The following is a 12,470-nucleotide window of genomic DNA, read 5'->3' as shown; positions in this document are numbered from 1 at the left end:
ATGTAATGAAGCAGAGCCTCAGGACTATAAAATGCGATCCTGTAATTTATATCCCTCCACAAATCATCCTACTTCACTGTCCTTAGCCTCAGAAGGAACTTTGTTGTTGTTGTTTGTTGTTGTTTTGTTTCAGCTAATCCACAGTTTGTTTTTTTTTTCTTGAAAGAGGAATAGTCCACTAAAACAAATGTAGAAAAAAAATGGACACAAGTGGACACAGTGGGAAATGTATCTTATCAGCATTTTCCAATGAATCTTAATCATTACCAGGAGACGTGGAAGTTAAAATCTGTCGTGCAATTTCATTAGCCTTCTCTGTGAATTTCTTTGCCTTTCTTTGTGATTCTATAAAATCTCCAGTAGCTTTTGTGAGGATTCAGTCATTCATTCATTTTCTCACTATACATTTTTTTCAACCAACATCCACTGAGTATTTATCCCAAGCCCTGCACTATGTTAGTGCTGGGGATATAGCAATGAGCAAACTAAATTTACTCCCTGCCCTCATGAAGCAGTTTAGCAAGGGAGACGAACAGTAATGAAGTAAAATATATATATATATATATTTTTCAAGTTTATTGTTACTGCTTTGAAAGAAAAGAATGGATGCTTTGAGAATATCTTTGGGAAGAACCAAACCTAGTGGTGGGGCAGAAAAGACTTCCCCAAGGATTTAACACTTCAGATGAAATTTAAATACTTAGGACTTAGTCACACAAAGAGGGTATTAAGGGGCAGAGAGCAGTAAGGTGCAAAAGGGTAGCAATTGTGAAGATTCACGATTGAAAGAGCTTGGAGAAGTTAAGGAAGTGAACACCGGTGTGTGTGGAATAGAGTGAGTTTGGGGGAGTGTGACTAGAAGTAAGTTTGGAAATACAGGCTGGAGCAATGTTGAATTTAGTAGACTAAAGTTAGGATTTTGGATTTTATTCTAAATCCTTTGGTGAAGAGAATGTAATTGGAGGCAATAATGGAAACAGACCAGGCTAGTTATTAGTCTACACGTTATCCAAAAGAAACTTCCGCGGTGGTGCAGCGGGTTGAGCGCCGCGCGGTGAAGCTGTCCGCAGCCTCTACAGGGCGGGTTGGATTCCAGGCTGGCCAGGGAGAACCCCACGTAGCGCAGCAGACCTCTCCTGCCTTGCTCGCTGCTCCCCTCAGGAGTGTATTTTGGTCTGTCTGCCTGTTCTGTTCCCTGCTCTGTCTCTGGTGAATTCCCTCACCCTCCGGCACCTCTGGCCTGTACCCCGGTTCTTGTATAAATAACTAAATCTTTAAAAAAAAGAAATTTCATAGTTTTATTTTGTTTTTCTAATTAGAAAAAGAGACATGGTGACATGTTTCAAGCAGGAAACTAACAATACGGAAAAAGCTCTTTAAGGATAAAGCAAAAAACGAAAAAAATATCTGTAAGCCAACAAACCATAAATAACCACGCTTACCTTTTTAAGTGCCTTTTATCAAGCTTTTTGTTTTCATACATAGCATGGATATTTTTTCCCCAAATGGAATGATATTGCACAAAGTGGTTTTAAACCTATTTTCATTTCCAAGAGTTTCGTTATTACCTTTTTTTTCAGAAGTGGGGTACAGGCCAGAGACGCGGGGTGGTGAGAAGATTCACTAGAGAGAGCGGGGAACGGAACAGGCAGATGTGCGGGAATACACTGCTGAGAGGAGCAGCAGGCGAGACAGGAGAGCTCTGCTGCACCATGTGGGTTGCTGCCAGCTGGCCGGATCCAACTCGCCACTGCAAAGGCCAAAGACAGCTTCACAGCACTGCGCTCCACCCCCTGCGCCACCAGGGAGGCCCCTCCTTATTACCTCTTATTTCTGGGAATTCTAATTTTATTGCATTGTGAGTAATTACATATTTTTATTTTTTTAGATTTATTTATGTATGCATCCAAGAACTGGGGTACAGGCCAGAGGTGCGGGAGGGTGTGAGGATTCACCAGAGACAGAGCGGGGAACAGAACAGGCAGGCGGATCTAAAATACTGCCAAGGGGAGCAGCGGGCGAGACAGGAGAGGTCTGATGCGCCATGTGGGTTAGCTCCCTGGTCTGGCGGGAGATCAAATCCGCGCTGCAGAGGCTGCCGACAGCTCCTCAGCAGCTCAACCGCTTGCACCACCTATTCATTTTTTTTTCTTAATAGGAATTTTCTTTTTTCTATTTAAATTTTATTTTTATATTCCCCATACAATTACAACCCCCTTATTTTGACCCCAAGCCCTCCTTTCCCCACCCCCCACCCCCCATAGAGTGTCTCAGGTTCATAGTTGTTTGTTGATTTTGATATTTTCTTTCTTATAGTTATTCTTTTTCCTGGTCCCTTATTTAAGTTTTCTAGATTCCTGCTGTGAGTGAGACCATCCGGTATTTTTCTTTTTCTTTCTGGCTTATTTCGCTGAGCATGATCCCTTCCAGCGCCATCCATGTTGCTGCAAATTGCATGTGTTTACTTTTTTGAATGCTGAGTAATATTCCATGGTGTATATGTACCACATATACACACATCTTAAAATAAGCCACCTATACTTTTTTTTTTTTTAAGATTTATTTATTTATTTATACAAGCATTGGGTACAGTCAGAAGTGCGGGAGGGTGAGAGAATTCACCAGAGCCAGAGCAGGGAACAGAACAGGCAGACTGACGAAATACACTGCTGAGGGGAGCAGTGGGCACGGCAGGAGAGGTCTGTTGTGCCATGTGGGACCCTCACCGGCAGCCGGGGATCGAACTGGTGCTGCAGAGGCTGCGGGCAGCTTTGCAGCCCAGCGCTCTACCACTGCGCCACCAGGGGAGGCCCCACCTATACATTTTTAAAGAATAAATGCTCTGTAATTATTGAGCACAGAATTCTAGGTGTATTAACTCTTATTATTGTGTTCTTCAAATCTTCCATAGTGTTAATTTTTGTTCTTTATGAACATGGAGAGGAATATTAAAATTTATCACTTATGATAAATTTGTTGGTTTCTCCGTATAATCTTGTCAGTTTTTGTTTTATATATTTTGAAAATATATTTAGGTGCAGGCAGATTTAGAATTGTTATATCTTCCTAGTGACTTAATCCTCTTATCAATATGTTATGATGATCTCTATCCCTAATAATATTTGTTACTCTAAAGTATGTTTTGCTAAACATAAAAATAACTACATCAATGTTGATTAATATTTGCCTACCATATCTTGCCTCATCACTTTTCATTCCTTTATGTTTTAAGTATAACTTACATGAACAGAATTTAGCTAAAAGTTTTTTTTTTTTAAAGATTTATTTATTTATTTATACAAGCACTGGATATAGTCAGAAGCGCAGGAGGGTGAGAGGATTCACCAGAGCCAGAGTGGGAAGCAGAACAGGCAGACTGAAGAAATACACTGCTGAGGGGAGCAGAGAGCGCCGCAGGAGAGGTCTGCGGCATGTGGGACCCTCGCTGGCAGCTGTGGATCAAACTGGCACTGCAGAGGCTGCGGGCAGCTTGGCAGCCCAGCGCTCAAGCGCTGCGCCACTGTGGAGGCCCTAAAAGCTATTTTTAAACTCACACGTTTTGATCAGCCACATTATTGTGATTAATGACACATTTGGATTTATTTATATTACCTTATCATGGGATTTCTTTTTTCTTAATATTTATCTTTATACAAGAACCGGGGTACAGGCCAGATGCACGGGAGGGTGAGAAGATTCACTGGAGACAGAGTGGGTAGCAGAACTGGCAGACCGACGAAATACACTGCTGAGGGGAGCAGTGGGTGGGACAGGAGAGGTCTGCTACGCCATGTGGGTTTCTCCCTGGCTGGGTAGGATCGAACCCGCGCTGCAGAGGCTGCAGACAGCTTGACAGTGCGGCGCTGAACCACCTGTGCCACCAAGGAGGCCCTGGGATTTCTTTTTTATTGTTTTTTTCCTACAACTCTTTTCTTCTTACCTTTTTTTTCCCATTTGTCAGTTTTTCACATTATTTTTTCTCCTACTGGTTTGGAAGCTATACATTTCCTTTTAAAAAAGATGATTAAAATTTCTGAATAGTTCTAACCTCCTTTAAAGCAATTCAAGGACTGAGAAAGGCATGGAATAAACCATGCCTCTCCAACTTGGGGTTTCACCCCACCACCATTCTTTGGGTTCCCTTGTCCCTTTTCCTTCCCCTCTCTCTCAACCTCTAGGCCCTCAGGATATTTATTGATATCCACTGGTTTTTAAAATATTTTGCATTATCTGCTATGTGAATGTCTATCATTTGTTTTTATCATTCTGGCTTAGTTTACTTCACACAATTCTCTCAAATTCCCTCCATTTTGTTGTAAATGGCTGTATTTTATCCTTTCTTATTGCAATTGAACTCATCATGGTGGGGATATACCACATCTTCTTGACCCAGTCATCTGTAAATGAACATTTAGGCTACTTCCAAGTCTTAGCTATTGTAAATAATACTGCTATGGACATTGTGGAACAGATGGAGTTTTGTGTTGACAGTTTCACAAACTTTGGATATATGCACTAGAGGAATTGCTGGGTCATACATTACTTTTTCCTTTTTAGTTTCTTTAGGGTGAATCCAGATTGCTTTCCATAATTGTTGCACTAGTTTACATTCCCACCCAATTTAGTCTTTATACTCCCAAATTATTCATTATTATCATTTTTAAAGATTTATTTTTTATTTATTTATGCATACAAGAACTGGGGTATAGGCCAGAGATGCGGTGGGTGAGAAGATTCACCAGAGACAGAGTGGGGAGCAATACAGGCAGACTGACTGAAATACACTGCTGAGGGGAGCAGCGGGTGAGACAGGAGAGGTCTGCTGCGCCATGTGGGTTAGCTCCCTGGCAGGGGATTGAACTCCTGCAGCAGTGGCTGGTGATAGCTTGATAGCACTGAGACTTAACCCCTGTGCCACCAGGGAGGCCCTATTATCATTCTTTTTTAATTTTTTTTTTTGCAATCAATGTTTATTTAGATCTACCCACATGTTCACCAATACTTGTATTCACCATTCCTTTTTCCACATCAGAGCTTCCTTTGCAAAGTACATAGTTTAGTATTTCTTTCAGCAAGGGTTTGTGAGTTCTTGATTCTCTCAGGTCATTTCTGGAATTGTTATTATTGACCACACTCTTGAATTTAGTTTAGCTGGATTTAGAAACCTAGGTTGACAGTTATTTTCCCTTAGTACTTTGAATATATTATTTACCTGTGTTCTGGTCTATGTTGTTGGAGTTTTAAAGTCTGCTGTCTATCTCAGTAACTCTCAGTAATTGTTCCTTTGGAGGTAACTGTCTTTCCTCTCTGGTAGTTTTGAATATTTTTATCTTTGTTTTTGATGTTCTGCAGTTTGACTATGATGTGTCTAGATATATATTTAATTAATTTATTTTACTTTTACTTATGTTTCTTAAATCATCAACTCTGGAAATCCTCAATTATTATCTCCTTGAATATTGCCTTTACCCCATTCATTCTTTTCTTTTTGAAATTCCTCTTAGTTTGTTGGTGAACATTTCTTTTGTTCCTCAGTCTTTTAGTTTCCTTATCACATTTTCCATCTTTCTTTGTTCTTAATACTAGGTGATTTTCTCAGATCTACCCCATAGCCCAATGAGTCTCGGGACCATTTTTAATCTTTCTGGTGATTATGTCACTCGTAGTTGACAGTTTATTGTTATAGTGTTTTATTGAGATATGTTCTTTAATGGGGGTTTATAAAAATCCTGTGAAAAGCTCTTGTGATCTGTTTTGTAGGCGCACCCCTTCAAAGCAATTTTATCTTTGCTTCTGCCAAAAGCTTAAAGGCAAAGTTTCTCTGGTCATGCATGTAATCTAAATTAAAACCTAAAACACATGAGTTCAGGGCCTGTGCTTTAATTTTTAGAGGAATGTTCTTTTCTTCCATGAGGGCTTGGACAGAGACAGATAAACTTGTTGTTTCTTCGTGTGTGTGTGTGTGTGTGTGTGTGTGTGTGAGTGTGTTTTCTCCTCCAACCATATTTAGAGGGTACAGCCCTTCTAAAAGAAGTTTATGATGGGACTTATGGACCCAAGACCTTTTCTCCTGTTCCTATATTTCTTTATAGCTGAAACTCCCTTCCTAGTGCAACCAAAACATTCACCAAGATTACAGCTCTGGTTTTCAGTCTCATTCCTAGCATCTAGAAGTTTGCCCTTTTTTTGTGTGAGCTCAGCTATGTAATTAAAATAATGTCCTTATATTTTGCCTTGCATTTATAGTAGTTACATCAAAAGGATTTTCAGTTAATATAGTTGGCCATATTTATAAAATGACCAATCTGTTTTTTTAACTTAGCAGTATATTTCAAATGTCTTCCTATGCCAATAAATATTCTTCAATGTAATTGTTGTAGATTGTATTTCCCAGAAATCAGACTCTAAGTCAAAGAAAAAATGGAATGGAGAGTGCTCTTGGGATCAACACCTGGTGGAGAAAGGAAAGGAATAAAGATGGAACAAAGAGAGAAGTTTGGTTGCAGTGCTCTGAATCTAGAATAATCACACAGAATTTCTCCAGGGAGAGCAAGGAGGTTGAACCTTTATACCCCAGCATTTGACTGGTCATTGACTATAAACTGCACCTTTCAAAGGGGTATAACCTTGGGGTAGGTCACTCTCTTCAGCTGAGAGCAGTTCCCAAATATGGCTAAAGGTTAATAGGGTCTACTACAATGATTTGTAATAGTTTTAGAGTACCCCATTATGTAACATAACTTACTAAATATCCAATAATAGTGAATTAGCTATTTCTAATTTTTTAAAAGATTTATTTATGCATATAAGAACTGGGGTGTAAACCAGAGGTGCAAGGGGTGAAAGGATTCACCAGTGACAGAGTGGGAAGCAGAACAGGTGGATCTACTGAAATGCACTGCTGAGGGGAGCAGTGGGTGAGACAGGAGAGGTCTGCTGCACCACATAGGTTGCTCCCTGGCTGGCTGGGGAGGGAAATCGTGCTGCAGTGGCTGGAGATAGCTTGATAGTGCTGTCTTTAACCCCTGCGCCACCAGGAGGCCCTATTTCTATTTTTTTCCATATCATAATACTGGTATATTGTACATTCTATTTGTCCGCACCTCATATTTTCCCCATGGGTTAAATACCTAGAAGTGAAATAACTAGATAGACACATTTAAAATTTTTTGATAAATTTAGCTAAGTTGTCTATCAGAATGCTTGTACTTGTGTATATTTCCCCCATTTCTTTATACCCCTGAATATCCTGAAATAAACTGAATATCACCATCGTTTTTCATCATTTCCAATTTAATAAGGAAAAACTGCATTACATAATTTTCACAAATTCCCTTCTTAGACATTATTTTATGTCTCAGTCAGTAGTCACAAGGGAGAGTGATACAATCAACTAAGAATGCCTAAGGTACTCACCTGGCAAAGGGGTGATCTCCCACTGATATTTTCCCTACGGAGTCAATGTTGTGACTGTCCTGGCCTTTGTGGTTCTTATTATGATTGCAAGATACAGCTCAGCAACAAACATCGGGGAACTTTGAAAAAACAAGGCTTATTACTGTGAAAGAAAATCAACAAGTTTTGGGCAAAGGGAAGCAGAGGCAGAAGTCAGTGGATCAAAGAGAACTGCTGAGAAGGCACCCTGCAAATAAGCCCCCCCATTGACACACATCTACAGAAATCACCATCTTGGAAGCTTGGAGCCTCTCCTCCTGGAGTGACCCGCAAGTCTCCTACTAAATAGGCATTTCCTTATGGTAGTCTTTTCTCTCTCAAGGCCTGGCCTTTCTCACATGCAAATTATACCTACCAGTGATGACGAATGTAAAGTATTTAGAAAATGAATTCTTGTTTCTGCCATGTGCTAGTCCACCAATCTCAACACTTCATAAACCAAACCCTGCTTGGGATGGGGGGTGTTGAAGAAGCAGGTGGCTGGGACCCCTTTCCATCAGTCTCTTCTCGTGGGTTTGAATCCTCACTTTAATTCTTTAATAAACTCTTTAACTACCATTGAGATTTTTATTCCAGGTAACATTATTCACAGGTCCTGGAGGGTATAGGGCACTCCCAGGGCCACACAGTGAGGTCAAGAGGAGAGAAAGAGAGAGAGTGAGAGAGAGAGAGAGAGGGAGAGAGGGGCTAGTAAGTAAATTCTTAGAAAGAACTTTGATAGAATTATTATGCATAGAGAGGGAAAAGAAGAAAAGATATTAGTTCCCCAGTAAAACATCCAAAGTTACCCATCCCAGCGTGGGTTAATGCCCAGCAAAACAGGGTTGGCCCAATGGAGGACAGCTGAAGCCCAAAAGCCTGCCACAAGTCCAAGTCACTTTCTGATGGGGAGGCATTAAAAAGCGGGTTCTGAAGCAGGTCTCAGAAAGCTGGGACAAAAGGAGATAGCATATCAAGATAATGGTTGCCATTGTTGGTCTCCCCACCTGTCTATTTTAAGTGTCTCTACATGACTCTCCTCTACATGTCACCTTCCCAGAGATACAAGGTTCACATCAGGCTGCAGGAATAAGAGCTCCCCCCTCTTTTTCTTCTTCCCCAAGAGCCCACCTGCCTTCCATGTTATGTAGCTTCACCTGCACTCAGCTCCGCCCTTAGTTAAGTGGAGCTGGGAATATGGTACCTCCCTTAACAGACTTATTCTTTATTGGTGATATTAAAACAAGAAAAGAATTGAAGCATGTGAAGTGGAAAGTAAGCAGTCAGTTATCTATGCTGCCCAGGACTTTCGAGAGGTGTAGATGGCAATGTGTTTATTTGAGATGGATGTCTGGAATGGATGCTTAGGTAAACAAAAGCTTAATGTCAGACACTTACATTACAACAAAAAAGCTAATAGCCAGGTACTTACACAATAGACATGGTAGCAAGGCTAAGCAACTTTTCATATATTTATTGGCCATTTGTGTTATTGTGAGGGTCATTTTTTGCTTTTGATCATTTTCTATGAGAACATTTTACTTTTTCTTATTGATTTGTAAAAGCTTCTTATATGGTAAGAATATATAATTTAGTCTTCTGTGATATATTTATAAATCCTTCCCCCAGGATGTTCTTTGCCTTTTAATTTTGTTTATAGTATTTTAATAGGAAGTTTTTATTTTTATGTAGCATATTCTACTTATTTTTAAATTGGTGGTTTTAAAGTTTCATCTCCTACTTTTAACTGCATCCATCTGGAATTTATTTTAGAACAATTAATTTTTAACCTTGTAATACTAGACTTGAACATTATAAAATACATTTAAAACATTCACTGTCACACTCTGGTTTCTCCCATTTAATTTTACCATGAAATCATCCATAAATTATGCAGTTAGAAGAAGAGTTGATGATTTATAATATATTATAAAGCAACAGAATTTGATAGCAATGCACTTTTAGTCAACTCTTCTGACAAGATAATTTTTAAATGTTCCTGTTTGACTATGACATACATTTCACATATGTATGAATAGCTCTTGCACTGAACTTGTATCAGTACAATTTAAGAATCCTCATTATGACCATCTAACTAGAGAGATGCTAGTAAGCAACCTGTTTTTCTCATCCTTCCATTCTGTTAAAATGGTTTTTCGTTTCTTACTGTGTACAGAGAAGGAGAGTATCACCTTTCAGCTTAAACAGTGTCTAAACACTTGGTCTGAATAATCTCACATTTGAAAGGGAGACGGATTGAGCAGGTGGGTAATGAAAGTGAAGGTAATTTGTTTTTTGTTTACAACTTTTACCTCATGGAGAACTCAGAATACAAGGAAGTCAAGACCAGGATTAAAATTGAATGTTTATGAAAATAAGAAAAAATGACTTACCCCCTCACTTAGAAACTGGGGCGGGGGATTGGAGCTCCATACCCTGCCCACTTGCAGAGGCTGCCTGCTGTATGGCTTTCTCCTTTAGTACTATCCAGTCAGATATTTAGTCATACAAATTTGACAAAAAGACATTCTCCACAAACAGACCAATTACTAAAAGGAACCCCCAAGACCAATTAGAAAGAGTCATTAAATAGTGCCTATGCTGAATTGTGGCCACCCTCTTGCTCAGATGCCTTTTCACCCTACACAACTTCAGGCAGTCTTCTGGATCTTCTATTTTTTAACTTTTCAATCCTTGCTGCACTAAAAACTTTTTAAGTCAGTTGAGAAACCCAACTAAAGTCTGTAGTTAATAGTATTGTACCAATGTTAATTTCTAAGTTTTAATAATTATACTATAGTTATACGGGATATCAATATTAAAGGAAGCTGGATGAAGAGAATATTAGGACTCTCTAGACAACATTTGCTACTTCTTGTGAATCTAAAGTGACTTCAAAATAAAAAGAGCATCTTTAAAAAGCTAACAGAAGAAAAAGAGGAAAAAAAACCTATGGGATTATAATCATGGCATGATTGCTCTGTCTTCCTTTCCAGCTCAGAATTCTTTATTTTTTGTCCATCCTCACCTGTGTGTTTCAAACTCTGTAGCATGTACTCTACCAAGCAGGAGATCTGTTTGTGAACGATACCTGGCTTTATTGCCTAAATACAACTTGCTCACCAAAAAAAACAAACAAACCAACACCATGAAGAAACAATGAGTTTAATTTTAATTCCAAAAAGATTGATTAATGCACTTTTTTGGCCAGAGAGTGAGGGGGTGGTATACTGAAGTATACAGTCCAAAACTTTGTAGTTTAGATTGGGAAATATGAATGACACAATACAAAGCCAAACAAATAAAACAATAAGTAACTGTCAAATTGAGTGCTGCAAGACATTAGCAAAAACAGTAGAGTAAGAACTCCAAAAATCCTCTTCTTCATAAAAGCAATGAGATAACACGTATAAATTCTTAAAAATTCACCTTCTGATAACTCTGGAAATTAACCAAAAGCATGCACCAATCTGTGCAGTACTTATTCAAGAAAAATGACTGAATATGAGTAAAAATAATGAGGCTTGTATCTTTTAACTTACCCTATCCCCACCTCTACCCTTCCCCGGCTACACAGTGACTTTGAAAACCAATGGGCCATAATCAAAGTGATAACAAGCAGCTTGGAAACAAGAGTGAGCAAAGGAATTTGGCGCTCTTCATGGTTAATTTTATGTGACAGCTTAAGTAGATCACAGTGTCCAGATATTTGGTTAAACACTATTTCTGGGTGTATCTGTAGACGAGTTTCTGGATAAGATTAACATTTGAATCAATCCATTCTAATTCCATATAATAAATCATATATGATTATATACGTGTGTATGTGTATATATATGTATACACACACACACACACACATATATATATATATATATATATATATATAGTTCTGTTTCTCTATAGAGCCCTAATACAGAATTTTTCAAAGTTCCATGTCCAGCATTACTCTGATACCTAATCAAAACAAAGACGTTACAAGAAGAGAAAACTACAGGCCAAAATTCCTTATGAATATAAATGCAAGAATCTTCAACAAAATAATAGCAAGCTAAGGGCCTCCCTGGTGGCACAGCAAGTTGAGCGCCGCACTGTGAAGCTGTCCACAGCCTCTACAGTGCAGGTTTGATCCTGGCCTGCGAGAATCCCACAGGGCACGGCAGACCTCTCCTGTTGCACCCGCTGCTCCCCTCAGCAGTGTATTTCTGTTGTCTGCCTGTTCTGCTCCCTGCTCTACCTCTGGTGGATCCTCTCAGCCTCCTGTGCCTCTGGCCTGTACCCCAGCTCTTGTATAAAAATAAATAAATCTTTTAAAAAAATAGTAGCAAGCTAAACCCAGCAATATACAAAAAGAATTACACTGTTTGGACTTTATCTCAGGAATGTAAGGTTGGTTCAACATACAAAAATCAATCAATGTAAAACAATTTATTAACAGAAGAACAAAATTCATATGATTACTTCAATACACACAGGAAAAGCATTTGATAAAACCAAGAACCCTTAATGACTAAAACACTCAACAAATTAAGAGTAGAAGGGAATTTTTTCTCACCATAATAAAGGGCATTTATGAAAACCCATAGGTGGCATCATACTTAATAGTGAAAGGCAGAAAGTTTTCCCTTATTATCAGGAACAAGACACAGAAGTTTCCTCTTTTATTCAACATTTTACTGAAGGTTCTTGCTAGGGCAATTAGGAAAGAAAAAGAAATTACAGTCATCCAGATTGGAAAGGAAGAAGTAAAACTATTTGTATATGACGTGATCTTATATATGGAAAAAATATACTGATTCTGTATATAGAAAGACCAAAGCAACCCTCAAAAAACAACAAAGAAAACTTCTTAGCAAAACATACAAAAATCGGTTGTATTTATATACACTAGAAATGAATAATCTGGAAATGAATGAAGAAAACAATTCCATTTACAATAGCATCAAAAAGCATAAAATACTTCGGCATAATTTTTTTAAAGAACTATAAGGCTTGGGCCTCCCCTGGTGGCCCAGCGGTTGAGCGCTGAGCTGCAA

This window comes from Talpa occidentalis, unplaced genomic scaffold, assembly GCF_014898055.3.
Source record: "Talpa occidentalis isolate TD23 unplaced genomic scaffold, MPIMG_talOcc4v2.1 talOcc4.15, whole genome shotgun sequence".
Taxonomy (NCBI): domain Eukaryota; kingdom Metazoa; phylum Chordata; class Mammalia; order Eulipotyphla; family Talpidae; genus Talpa; species Talpa occidentalis.
Note: the sequence above shows the minus strand (reverse complement) of the source record.